The sequence below is a fragment of the Schistocerca piceifrons genome, chromosome 1 (genome assembly GCF_021461385.2).
Source record: "Schistocerca piceifrons isolate TAMUIC-IGC-003096 chromosome 1, iqSchPice1.1, whole genome shotgun sequence".
NCBI classification, from domain to species: Eukaryota; Metazoa; Arthropoda; class Insecta; order Orthoptera; family Acrididae; genus Schistocerca; species Schistocerca piceifrons.
Window position 1 is genome coordinate 1,060,421,967 of NC_060138.1, and position 15,035 is coordinate 1,060,437,001.

Sequence of the window (15,035 nt, forward strand, 5' to 3'; positions counted from 1 at the left end):
TTGTGACGTGACTTGCTTAACACCAAAATCATATCACCAAGTCCACCACTGCATGGGTAACTATGAGGAACATTTCTGAACATGGTGGAAAGTGCCCAGTTACTGAGCCAATTTCAAATAATAGTCTACAGTTGAACGTGAGAAACAACACAATCACAGAACTTTTAACCAGAGAGACAACTATAGCTGGCCAGAAATCACTTTCACAGAAGCACAATGCCGTAATTGACAAGGCAATAGATGTTTTTGTTCTGCGAATGAGGAATTTCTTAACTGCTCCTTCTTTAACTGGAAGCTGCAGTCAGCATAGTAGACTCATCATGGCAAGGTATCTAGTTACAATAAAATATAAGAGATAGTAAAGTCAAAACAAGGCAGACAGAAAAAAAGTAAGTAAACTGTTTACTATGTCAAAAATAATCTCCATAACTGTTAATACATTTATTCCACTGTAAGACACAATGGCCAGTGTCTTCATGGAAAAATATTGCAGTTGCCTGCAGAACCATGATTATACCCAGGCATGCACCTCTTCATCTAAAGCAAATTGACAGCCATGGATGTCTCTCTTCAAGACTCCAAAAAATATGGAAATCACTTGGGTGGAGAGATCAGGACCATATCGAGGATGAATAAGGGTGTCCCAGCAAAACATCTGCTGCATACTCTACACATGTGTGGCAACAAGTGGGTTGGCCCAGGGTTGTTTCAGCTATGCTGCAACCTAATAGGGAGACACAGAACCCCTTTCCAACACACTGACGGATGCAGTCTTAATGCCACTCCTGGCACTAGGAGGGCACTGTATTTTTTGTAGTAGTAGTAGTAGTAGTAGTAGTAGTACCTCACATGGGGAAGTTCTGGAGTGAATAGGGAGCTGCCACTTGGTCTATGTTTTTTGAAACCAGACAATTATTTAGTCTGCTTCCAATTGTGGTTAAAGAGGTATCACATGACCAATGATAACCTGAATACTTGAGACAGCTATACAGCAGGCTTTCCTATGCAGACATCACCTAGTCTGTGTATTTTTCAATCTTTAGAAGGCCTGTAATGCCACTTGGGGAGGTGCAAAATCCTCGGAAAACAAAATCAGTGTTGGTGCTGGGTAAACTTCCTCACCTTTTTATGGTTCTTCCTATCTTTTTGATACTCCAGATATTGTGAGGTAAAGTTGTTCACATTCATAGCATTCTTTAAGCAACACATGATTCCTGGCTAGTGATAAATGAACAACGGCGATACTGGAACCCAGACCATCCTCTGGATCTCTCAGGAGTTGCACACAATGACACATCAACCAAACAGCAGAAACAGTTCTTCTCAGAGATCATTAATGAGGAACATGGGACCAATTAATCAACTCCCCCAAATGAACTTCAAAAGTATTAGTGAGGCAAGGTGTCACTACTTGTCAAAATTCTTGCTGGACAATGATATTGATACTGTCCCCATTCAGGAAACACTTGCTTCCAACGAACAATTCTGAAGTAGATGTCAAATTCCTGGTTACACTGAGCTTGGAGTAACATACCACAGGTCATATGGAGTTGCTATATATGTCTGTAGAAATACAAATGAGGCTTTCCCCAATTAGTGAAAATGTGTAGACAGAGATTTATACTGTTGTCATAAAATTCTGTTGTATCATATCAAAATTTTTTACATACAACCTAAGACAATTCTCCAATTTTGTCATTCAGACTACACAACACCCTGCCATTATGCAAGACACTTCAACAGTCACAACAACTTTTGGAAGTACTCCATCAATGATGCATGCTTGCAGAAAGGTTTTTTGAGGCAAACAAATCAAGGTACTTTCAGGTCAGCTGCTTAGAGCACGAACTCAACTTCCACAATACATTTTGTTAGATACAATGAAAAGGGCTTTCCCATAAACATCACAAGACAAGTGATACATGCCTTTCCTCGCAGGCAGCAACAAACGTTTATTACTAAAGTTGGCATCACAGCCCCTGTCATCTGATCAGCTCCACATGCTCAATGAACTTCCAAAAATATGACTGGAAGAAGTTTTCTGTAGAAACTCGACAAGTGTATTTGCTGTAACCTTCTATCACATAACAACTACCAATGCTTCACGGGTTCAATCACGGCAACAGGTAGAATGTTTATGCCAAGAGGATATCGAAAAGACTAAATTCTGGGATAGAAAGTGAAACACTGTATCAATCCTTCCAGCAAAGTGGGGACCTGGGATAGCAACTGTACTTTCATTTAGCTTGAACCTATCTCCAAGAAAAAAGTGGGCAGTACAGTCAGGGATATGGACTTTACTCACTTGAGCAGGAAAGCAGTCTTTTGAGAAGATCACGAGAAAGTGGACCAGTTTGCAGAAAATTTTCTAAGTGACAGCAGATCACATTGATTCCCACATCATTACTGCACACCACTTGTATTAGATGTCAGTTTTATGATATGGAAACATCTGCATCTCCATTAGAATATGCAAGGCCCTCACAGATCCAGACATTGACTTAGCACAGAAGGACTTCAAACCTTTTAAGGCTACTTGATCTGATGGCATACACCCTGAATTCCTGATTCATATGGGACGGTAAGCCAACAAGCAATCTGACAGATTTCTTTACTGATGTCCTGGTTACTTGTCGCCTTCAATGGAGTTTAAGAAGGTGAAAACAACATATAATTTGGAACCTGGTAAACCTAGCAATGAGGTAGAAAGCTATTGCCCCACAGCCCTTCTTAACTGCTGTTACAAACTTTTTGAAAGGCTGGTCTATAATGGAATAAATAATGCTGTCCTAGGGAACATTCCAATTGTTCATGCAGGCTACAAACCACAGTGCAGCTGCTGTGACCAAATTTTGTCTCTTACATAACTCATGGAGGCAGGGTTCCAAATAAAGCTAAAAATATCCATGGTGTTTGGTTTCGCTGCTGTCTTCCACACAGTGTGGAGGGAAGTCGTAATCTATCAGCTACTTCAAATTATATGCTGCATAAAGTTGGCATGACTTGTTAACAGCACGCTAAGTGAGCAGAGATTCCAGGTAATCACTGGAAGCAAGATAAGCAGGGAGAGTAAGTTCAGCAACAGACTGCCCCACAGAGCAGTTCTCTTACTATTACTGTTAAACTTGTACCTGTCTGGACTTCCTGATACTGTCCAGACTAGAATATTCTGCTATGCCAATGACATTGCTTTTGCCATACAACATGAGGGAGTGGAACAAACAGAAAAGATACCGACCACACACGTGTTTATTTTAAAATCTAGAGTCTCCATCCACAAGTGAACACAACAGAGATGCTTCACTTACTTCTGAATAATTATCTGGCAGATGTGAAACTGAATGTAAGTTTTAGAGGCAGGGTTCCTAATCATAACTCTAACCCAAAATGTCTACAAGTCATCTTCAGCCAAAGCTGTCCTCCTATGGACACCACCTGAACCTAGCCCAGAAACTGAAGACTCTTAACAATACCCTCCGCCCCATGAACCATAGACCTTACTGTTGGTGGGGAGGCTTGCGTGTCTCAGCGATACAGATAGCCGTACCGTAAGTGCAACCACAACAGAGGAGTATCTGTTGCGAGGCCAGACAAACGTGTGGTTACTGAAGAGGGGCAGCAGCCTTTTCAGTAGTTGCAGGGGCAACAGGCTGGATGATTGACTGATCTGGCCTTGTAACACTAACCAAAACGGCCTTGCTGTACTGGTACTGCGAACGGCTGAAAGCAAAGGGAAACTACAGCCGTAATTTTTCCCGAAGACATGTAGCTTTACTGTGTGGTTAAATGATGATGGTGTTCTTTTGGGTAAAATAGTCCCTCATTCGGATCTCCGGGAGGGGACTACTCAAGAGGACGTTGTTATCAGGAGAAAGAAAACTGGCATTCTATGGATCAGAGAGTGGAATGTCAGATCCCTTAATCGGGCAGGTAGGTTAGAAAATTTAAAATGGGAATGGGTAGGTTAAAGTTAGATATAGAGGGAATTAGCGAAGTTCGGAAGCAGGAGGAACAAGACTTTTGGTCAGGTGAATACAGGGTTACAAATACAAAATCAAATAGGGGTAATGCAGGAGTAGGTTTAATAAGAATAAAAAAATAGGAGTGCGGGTAAGCTACTACAAACAGCATAGTGAACACATTGTTGTGGCCAAGATAGATATGAAGCCCACGCCTACTACAGTAGTACAAGTTTATATGCCAACTAGTTCTGCAGATGACGAAGAAATTGAAGAAATGTATGATGAGGTAACAGAAATTGCTCAGATAGGGAGACGAAAATTTAATAGTCATGGGTGACTGGAATTCAATAGTAGGAATAGGAAAAGAAGGAAACGAGGTAGTTGAATATGGATTGGGGGGTAAGAAATGAAAGAGGAAGCTGCCTGGTAGAATTTTGCACACAGCTTAACTTAATCATAGCTAACACTTGGTTCAAGAATCATAAAAGAAGGTTGTATACATGGAAGAAGCTGGGAGATACTGGAAGGTTTCAGATAGATTATATAATGGTAAGACAGATTTAGGAACCAGGTTTTAAATTGTAAGACGTTTCCATCTGAACACTATCTATTGGTTGTGATCTGCAGATTAAAACTGAAGAAACTGCAAAAAGGTGGGAATTTAAGGAGATGGGATCTGGATAAACTGACTAAACCAGAGGTTGTACAGAGTTTCTGGGAGAGCATAAGGGAACAATTGACAAGAATGGGGGAAAGAAATACAGTAGAAGAAGAATGGGTAGCTCTGAGGGATGAAGTAGTGAAGGCAGTGGAGGATCAAGTAGGTAAAAAGATGATGGCTAGTAGAAATCCTTGGGTGACAGAAGAAATACTGAATTTAACTGAATAAAGGAGAAAATATAAAAATGCAGTAAATGAAGCAGGCAAAAAGGAATACAAATGTCTCAAAAATGAGATCGACAGGAAGTGCATAATGGCTAAGCAGGGATGGCTAGAGGACAAATGTAAGGATGTAGAGGCTTATTTAACTAGGAGTAGGATGTAGAGGCTTATTTAACTAGGAGTAAGGTAGATACTGCCTACAGGAAAATTAAAGAGACCTTGGGAGAAAAGAGAACCACTTGTATGAATATCAAGAGTTCAGATGGAAATCCAGTTCTAAGCAAAGAAGGGAAAGCAGAAAGGTGGAAGGAGTATATAGAGGGTCTATACAAGGGCGAGGTACTTGAGGGCAATATTATGGAAACAGAAGAGGATGTAGATGGAAGATGAAATGGGAGATACAATACTGCGTGAAGAGTTTGACAGAGCACTGGAAGACCTAAGTCAAAACAAGGCCCCGGGAATAGACAACATTCCATTAGAACTACTGACGGCCAGGCCTCACAAAACTCTACCATCTGGTGTGCAAAATGTATGAGACAGGCGAAATACCCTCAGACTTCAAGAAGAATATAATAATTCCAATCCCAAAGAAAGCAGGTGTTGACAGATGTGAAAATTACCGAACTATCAGTTTAATAAGTCACGGCTGCAAAATACTAACGCAAATTCTTTACAGACAAATGGAAATCTGGTAGAAGCCGACCTCGGGGAAGATCAGTTTGGATTCCGTAGAAACGTTGGAACACGTGAGACAATACTGACCCTACGACTTATCTTAGAAATAGATTAAGGAAAGGCAAACGTACGTTTCTAGCATTTGTAGACTTAGAGAAAGCTTTTAACAATGTTGACTGGAATACTCTCTCTCAAATTTTGAAGGTGGCAGGGGTAAAATGCAGAGAGCGAAAGGCTATTTACAATTTGTACAGAAACCAGATGGCAATTATAAGAGTTGAGGGACATCAAAGGGAAGCAGTGGTTGGGAAGGGAGTGAGACAGGGTTGTAGCCTCTCCCCAATACTATTCAATCTGTATATTGAGCAAGCAATAAAAGAAACAAAAGAAAAATTCGGAGTAGGTATTAAAATCCATGGAGAAGAAATAAAAACTTTGGGTTTGCTGATGACGTTGTAATTCTGTCAGAGACAGTAAAGGACTTGGAAGAGCAGTTGAACGGAATGGATAGTGTCTTGAAAGGAGGATATAAGATGAACATCAACAAAAGCAAAATGAGGATAATGGAACGTAGTCGAATTAAGTCGGGTGATGCTGAGGGAATTAGATAAGGAAATGAGACACTTAAAGTAGTAAAGGAGTTTTGCTATTTGGGGAGCAAAATAACTGATGATGGTTGGAGTAGAGAGGATATAAAATGCAGACTGGCAATGGGAAGGAAAGCATTTCTGAAGAAGAGAAATTTGTTACATCGAGGATAGATTTAAGTGTCAGGAAGTCGTTTCTAAGAGTATTTGTATGGAGTGTAGCCATGTATGGAAGTGAAACATGAACGATAAATAGTTGCAACAAGAAGAGAACAGAAGCTTTCGAAATGTGGTGCTACAGAAGAATGATGGAAGATTAAATGGGTAGATCACATAACTAATGAGGAGGTATTGAATAGAATTGGGGAGAAGAGGAGTTTGTGGCACAACTTGACTAGAAGAAGGGATCGGTTAGTAGGACATGTTCTGAGGCATCAAGGGATCACCAATTTAGTATTGGAGGGCAGTGTGGAGGGTAAAAACCATAGAGGAAGACCAAGAGATGAATACATTAAGCAGATTCAGAAGGATGTAGGCTGCAGTACGTACTGGGAGATGAAGCAGCTTGCACAGGATAGAGTAGCATGGAGAGCTGCATCAAACCAGTCTCAGGACTGAAGACCACCACCACCACCACCACCACCACCACCACCAACAACAACAACAACAACATCCTCCATAAGTTGTGTGTAACTATCTGGCGATCATCAGGAACCACACAACTATCTTCAGCCTTGAGTTTGGTGACAACACCCAGTTGAATAAAACCATGTGAATATATCTGGTGCTTTCAGATCTTCCAAGGTTAACAGGTATTAAGTCACCTGAATTGTACAGAATTACTGCTCTTACAAGACAAGCCAACAATATCTCAAGGAATCCTAATCTGCCCACACATAGTGACCTGCAACTTTTAAATCTTTAAAGACTACAATCATGACATCCTACTCTGCACAATTCTTCTGGCCAGGTTGCCAGAGGTTGTAAACCACTTGAAGAATCAAAAGGTTGGTGAGTAGTAGTAACAGATGTGTAACTGTATACCATCGTCTCTGGTGCTAAACTCCCAAGTGGACCTCACCTATCGCACAAGACTGACTACCCTGAACTGAATCCAAATGGGCCATGGCAAGAGCAATGGTGCACCCTACAAGTGCAAAACACTGCCCACTCCAGATTGTGTCTGTGGAACTCCATACCAGACTAAGTGACATTGTCAGCAATTATTGGACTGTCAGTGACCATCAGATTTGAGCTTATCACAGTAATGAAGATTTCCCACAAGCCACACCACATGATGCGCACTGGATTGAAGAACTGGACATTCAGTTATGAAACACATGTAACCTTGTCAAGTTCATTGTTCCTCATTTGCATAAATGTATACATCTGTAGACCACTGTGTTTATTATCTGTATGCTAAATAAATAATAAACTCCAGGTACTGGGTTAGAGAAGTTATGAGAGACAAGTTTGAGTAGGTGAATTGTACCTCAGTGATGTGTCCTGAGCTTGGCACCTCTGCAATTGTTATTAACAGCATTGTGTCCACAGTTACGGAGCCAGTAGAGGCCTCCCTATTTTTGGACGATTTCACAATATTTTGCTCTTTCAGACCTGCAGCAATAGTCTGACAGTTGCTGATGACCATCACAGAATTTCAGAAGCGGATGGCACACACTAGTTTGAGGTTTACACCTGAGAAAAACTGACTGCTTATTTACACTGTTCAAGGCACACCTACAATCCAGCAACACAAGTCATGTGGCACAATTATGGATTGCTAGGTATATGGATCAGCAAAACCTATACACCTAAATATTTATGGTGGTGATGAATGGTGTCTCTAAGCGACACAAAAGTATCACTATTAGTCTCTCTAACCCATGATCAATGAGTCAAATTTCTCCGCATCATACCCTGCAGAACAATGGCTCGACTGATTAACAGCATGCTAAGTGATCGGAAGTTCCAGGTAATCACTGGAAACAACATAAGTGAGGAGAGGAAGCTGAACAACGGATTGCCTCAAGGGTCCGTCCTTTCACCCTTACTGTTCAACCTATATATATTTTGATCTACCTGACACTTCATCCAGAAAATACTGCTATGCCGATGACCTGGCTCTAGCCGTAAAACACCAGGAAATGAAGACAACAGAAGAGATCCTAGCCAACGACCTGTCTGCATTAGATAATTATTTCAAAATCTGGAGACTCCAACCCAGTGTCAGTAAAACATAAGTGTGTTGCTTCCATCTAAACAACCGGTTGGTGAACGTAAAACTGGAAGTAAGTTTCAGAGGCAGAATTCTTCATCATAACTGGAACCCAAAATATCTTGGTGTCATCCTGGATCGTACACTATGCTTCAAACAACACCTTCTTAACTTAGCTCAGAAGTTGAGGACTCGAAACAACATCCTCCATAAGCTATGCGGAACTACCTGGGGATCTTCAGCTCTGGGCTTGGTGTACTCAAGTGCTGAGTACTGTGCACCTGTTTGGATGAACAGTCATCATACAAGGCTTGTTGATACCCAGCTGAATACGACAATGCGCATAATATTTGGCACAATCAGATATACTCCAGTTTATTGGCTTCCACTGTTAACCGGTATAATGCCTCCTTATCTACGCAGATGTACTGCCCTTATGAGAGAATTCCACAAGATCTCCAGGAATTCTAACCTACCCGTACATAGCGACCTGCCACTTTTAAATCACAAGAGGCTGAAATCACGCCATCCAACTCTGTGCGATGCTGCTGACATGGCTGCTAAAGATTTCAAACCTCTTGAAGAATGGAAAGGTCGGTGGGCAGCAGTGACAGATGTGCACCTGCATAACATCATCTCTAGTGCTAAACTTCCAAGTGGACTCGACCTACCACGCAAGACCTGGACTACTCTCAACAGAATCCGTACCTGCCATGGTCGATGCAGGAATGCTCTCTTAAGTGGAAGAAGCTGCCTGATCCAGCCTGTGACTGCGGGGCTCCATACCAGATTGTCAGTTAATGCAGGATTCGAGCCTATCATGGCGCCAAAGAGGACTTCCTGCTAGCAACTCCAGATGCAGTGCGCTGAATTGAAGGACTGGATATTCAGTTGTAAAGACAAACTTATGTTTCTTGTGTGTCAATATGTACATAATATGTATATGTAATTTAATTTAATGATATGTCTGTATTAACCATACGCTAAATAAATAATAATGAGTCAACAGTTGAATTTTGTGAGTAATATAGGATAGAGTGGGGTCAAAAGCTCTGATGATGTCACATGAAAGGACTTATTAAGAACAGAGGACAGAATATCAATGAAAGAGAAGCTGGAGAATGTGTATGGGGACAGGTTCCCATGAAACAGGAAACCTGTAGATTGATGCCACACTCCAAAAACCTTTTATAGTGTTGACTTTATTGTCAACAGAATACTCAGGAGTTCCTTTTATAATAAGCAGAGTGCTTAATGAGGTTGTTATTGTCTGCCAGAAATTTTTGATTTTCTTCATTGCTTAATAAACATTTTTCTTTCACATTAAATTGTGACTTTAAAAAAATTCTATTATAAATTTTAAAATGACTGCTGTTTTTTCAACAGCGAATAAGAATAATCATCACAAGGCAATATATGTATTGTAAAGCTATTAGCATATGTAATTAATTAAACAGTCATCTACATCAAACATTAGTATGTAACGTGCTGTTACGTACCCAATGGTTTGTTTGAAAATCACAGAGCTTTGACACACTAGGCCCTGTGGGAAATGGTACACCCTTGCCTTTCTCAGACCTTTGAACTGACTTGTCCAATTATCAGGGACCTAGGGGCAAGTCAGCATTTTTCACATTGTCAGGCATTGCCAAAGCTGAAAGAAGTGATAACTGACAAAAAGCGTGGGGCTACCTGGAGACCAATCCCCAGATATTTGGATCCATACAGCACTTTAATTTTTACTGCTCATTGTTCTGCAATGAATGCTTTTTATTTAAGAAGAAATGTCTGGGGTGGAGAGGTTTGTTAGTGGCTTGGTTGATTCAGGAGAGGGGACCAAAAAGCTTGGTCATCTGTCCCATTAGATTAGGGAAGGAAGTCGGCCATGCACTTTTGAAGGAACCATCCTCGCATTTGCCTGAAATAATTTAGCGAAATCACAGAAAACCTGAATCAGGATGGCCGGATGTGGATTTGAACCGTCATCCTCCCTCACTCGGTGGCGACGGAGAGAAGAGCTCGGGTGATTTTAAAAATAGATTATGAAGGCAACAAGGTTCTTAGGTTCAGAATTATGAAAACTAAGATCTTATTAAAAATAGTAAAGATGTCACCATTTACCCTTTCACCTAAAACAAATGGTGCAAAAGTAAAGTGATCTGTTGGAAAACAGTAGAATCTGAAATAGAAAATGGAGCGAGGATAGGGAGGGAGGGAGAGGGGGGAGGGGGGAGGTAGGGGGGAGGGAGGGGGAAGGATGGGGGAAGGAGGGGGGAGGGAGGGGAGGAAGGGAGGGGGAGTGAGGTGGGGAGGGAGGGAGGTGGAGAGGGAGGGAGGGGGGAGGGAAGGAGGGGGGAGGGAGGAGGGAGGGGGGAGGGAGGGAGAGGTGGGGAGAGGGAGGGAGGGGGAGAGAGGGTGGGGAGAGGTGGAGAGGGAGGGAGGGGGAGAGAGGTGGGGAGAGGTGGAGAGGGAGGGAGAGGGAGGGAGGGAGGTGGGGAGGGAGGGAGGGAGGTGGGGAGGGAGGGAGGGAGGGAGGGAGGTGGGGAGGGAGGGAGGTGGGGAGGGAGGGATGGAGGTGGGGAGGGAGGGAGGGAGGTGGGGAGGGAGGTGGGGAGGGAGGGAGGGAGGGAGGTGGGGAGGGAGGGAGGGAGGGAGGTGGGGAGGGGAGGGAGGGAGGGGGGGAGGGAGGGAGGGAGGGGGGAGGGGAGGGAGGGAGGGGGGAGGGGGGGGAGGGGAGGGAGGGAGGGGGGAGGGGAGGGAGGGAGGGAGGGGGGGAGGGAGTGAGGTGGGGAGGGGAGGGAGTGAGGTGGGGAGGGAGGGAGTGAGGTGGGGAGGGAGGGAGTGAGGTGGGGAGGGAGGGAGGGAGGTGGGGAGGGAGGTGGGGAGGGAGGGGAGGGAGGGAGGTGGGGAGGGAGGGAGGGAGGTGGGGAGGGAGGGAGGGAGGTGGGGAGGGAGGGAGGGAGGGAGGTGGGGAGGGAGGGAGGAGGTGGGGAGGGAGGGAGGAGGTGGGGAGGGAGGGAGGGAGGTGGGGAGGGAGGGAGGGAGGTGGGGAGGTGGGGAGGGAGGTGGGGAGGGAGGGAGGTGGGGAGGGAGGTGGGGAGGGAGGGAGGTGGGGAGGGAGGTGGGGAGGGAGGGAGGTGGGGAGGGAGGGAGGTGGGGAGGGAGGGAGGTGGGAGGGGGGAGGTGGGGGGAGGGAGGAGGTGGGGAGGGAGGGAAGGAGGTGGGGAGGGAGGGAGGAGGTGGGGAGGGGGGGAGGGAGGAGGGGGGAGGGAGGGAAGGGGGGAGGAGGGGGGAGGGAGGGAAGGGGGAGGTAGGGAGGGGGGAGGGAGGGGGGAGGGAGGAGGGAGGACGGGGGGAGGGAGGGGGGAGGGAGGGAGGAGGGAGGGAGGAGGAGGGAGGAGGGAGGGAGGAGGGAGGGAGGGAGGGGGGAGGGAGGGAGGGAGGGGGAGGGAGGGGGAGGGAGGGAGGGGGGAAGGAGGTGGGGAGGGAGGTGGGGAGGGATGGAGGGGGCACAGTGAAGGAAATGCAGCCAGGGAAGGAAAAATGGGCTGCAATAGCTCAGGGCCTCGGTGTGCCATGCACGAACTCACTAAAGAACCACGAGTCCCTGGGGGGTCCAGACACAGGGGCCTGCCACAACTGTCGGCACATAGAAAGCATACTTAAACCATCAGGATCATCTGGTCAGTAAGTCATCACAACTGGGCCATCCAATGATGCGCTGTCCTGTGTCAGTCTTTGTGGCACCTATGACACTGCTTCCGTTTGGCCGCAAACCAACGACCGCTGCCTGAGTGTCCACTTGTTGCCACGCCACATCCTTGCGGCCATCAGCTGCATGTGCCAGCACGCTATGGAAGCTGGGCCACTGCTACCTTCCACAGGGACTATCTGGATCAGCACATCCACACTGATGTGTTGAGGTCCAAGGATCACCCCCTCTCATCTGCAGTCTGTCTGTCTTTCGGATCTGCTGAACAATTCCTGTTTATGTCTGTCAGCTGATTGGCCACCTTCTTCTCCTGCTCCATCAATAATCTCCAGCAGAGAACCACTTGTCCACAACTTTCCGTACAGATGATCTGTTACCATATTGGTGTCAGAATACCTGCTGGGGTTGGAATTGGTTGTCCAAAGGAGCCTTGAGGAGGAGGTGGTGCAGCAACATTGGGGTTCAGAGCATGTTTTCAAGCAAGTACCGGCAACCAGTGTTTTGTTTTGGGCCTGTCTTACTCTTGCATATATGCAGACTAAAGTGTCGAATTAAAATTTGTACCACATCTGCGATTCGGACCCAGTTGTCCTGCTCACAAGTCAGATGCCTAGTGTGTGAGTCTTTTCCCTTCTGTCTTGGGTATATTATATGCTTGTGATGGGTCCAATTGAAATGAATGTCCCTGGGAAAGCAACAACCCAGAAGGCAGTTCAGTATCTACTAAATGAGGTAGCTAAGGTTAGAGCTGACAATGAAGTAGTGTGTAGAAAAGTGAATCATTTTAAGGATGAAAGAAGGCAAGGGCAATCTTCAGGCATGCCTTCACCTATCATTGATGACACTGTTTTCCAATAAGTCTGGGGAAGATATTTTTGTATTGGTTAGTTTGCATGCAGCTGAAAAATTAGGGAACTGGAGTGATAAATAGTTGTTAAGTATAGCTCTTCTTAGATTGGTAGGGGGTGTCAGGACATACCTGATGTGCATAGAGAACTTGTGGGACACTTGGTCTTGGTGTAACGTAAAAGCAAGGAGAATGAATAAAGAGTTTGGTGGACCGCATCAGGAAAATCAGGGTCAGTATGTACAAATTAATGAATGGTAATCGTGTCAATAAAGCCACTGCGCAGGAGGCAGAACAAAGGACACTTACGAGTTTTTGTGGGAACTGTCACCTGAAATGTCACGGAATGTACAAATGAAGTTTTTGAGAACCCTGGACGAGGTAGTGGCAACTGCAGTAGCTTTGACTGAAATTGATTCTATAACTGAAAATGGGTAGTAGTTAACGCAGAGATTACATGTTATAGGTGTGGTGCTCTAGGCCACATTCAACATTTCTGCATGAAGCCACAATGTCAGAAGTGCAAGCAAGTGGAACATTCTATTCAGAAGTGTCCACAGGTGCATAGGTGGTGCAATCTATGAAGCACATGGGCTCCTGGGTTAAACGGGCCAGGAGGGTGGTGTGACACTGTGTAATGCTCCCAGTAAGTTCAACTATGGGACACCTGGTGCAAAATAAGTTTGTTTATTTGCAGTATAAATGGAAAGTCATGTAAGATGGTGAGTTTCAGCCCACCACATTGTAGGTTAAGTGGTATGGGTGGTGAAAGTGTGAATTCTCTCAGTTCCACATGTGAGTTTTTGAGTGAATGTGTGTGGTAGTTCTGCTTTCCATGGGTGTTAGCTATGACATCATTCTGTGTCTGGACTTCCTGAGTAAACGTCATGCCAAAGTCGATCTGCACAGCCCACAGTAGAGCTGGATGAGACATTGTACTGTCTTGATTTTATGGCTGAAAGAGCCAAACTTTCGCAAAGAACACCTGAGACTTTGGGTAAGACCAGTGCACAAGAGTGTATCTAGATAACATAACAATACACTAAAAGGTCATCCAGGAGCACATGGTGCAACTGCGAAAAGTATTTGAATGGATTCATGCAGCACATCTGCCTCAGAAAATTATCGCTCTATATTGCAGGAAGTCTGCTATTTTGGTCACATTATTGACTAGTACAGCGTGTGTACTGACCCTCAATTTTACAATGCCTAGCAAGGTAAAAGGAGCACAATTGTGTATTGGGATCACGATTTTCTACAGAAAATATATTCCAAAATATGGGGAAGTAGGAAGACCCTTTAGACATTTGCTAAAGATGGTGTAAAATTTAACTGGATTCCAGACTGTCAAGACACATGTCAATGGTTGAAGGATTACTCACCATGATTCCAGTTCTAATTTTTCCAGACTATAAAAAACAGCTGGATTTTGTCTTATGATACAAACAACCATGCCCTCAGCTGTGTTCTGAGCCAAGAAGTGGATAGGAAGAAACACCCCATAGGTTATGTTGCCAGGCAATTGAATTAAGTAGAAAAGAACTATTCAACAACAATAAAGGAAATATTGGTAGTAATATTTGGTATCTCATTTTATGGTTGCTATCTGCATGGGAGGCGTTTTGAGGTCATAAAAGAACATGCTGCACTAAAATGGCTTCTGGAATTGAAGGATACAGCCAGTAGGCTGACATGCTGGGCCTTAAGGCTCAGTGAGTTCAATTTTGAGGCAATACATCATCCAGGGAAGTCTCATATCAGTTGACAGGTTAAGCTACAAAGTACATGCGATGGAATGCATTGGAATAAGCACAGAGGAATGGCACAGAGCTCATGCTGCCAACCTCTATTGTCAGCGGTACACAAAACATAAGCCGTTCAGCTCTGGTGACAGAGCTTTACAAGCAAAAATGGTATAGCCGTCACATTGTGCTGCCAGCCTGTTTACAGGACAAAGTATTATGGAAAATTACTGTTTGCTACAGAGGAAACAATACATTGAATGTTACTTAAGGAACTGTATCTCTTGCGCTCAAAGTGCCGAGCTGAGCTGACAGTTAATCCCATTGCAAAGACTGCCTGTGGCAGAGAAACCTTTCCAAAGGGTCGGCCTTGACATTCTTGGCCCTTTTGTACAAACACCAGTGGG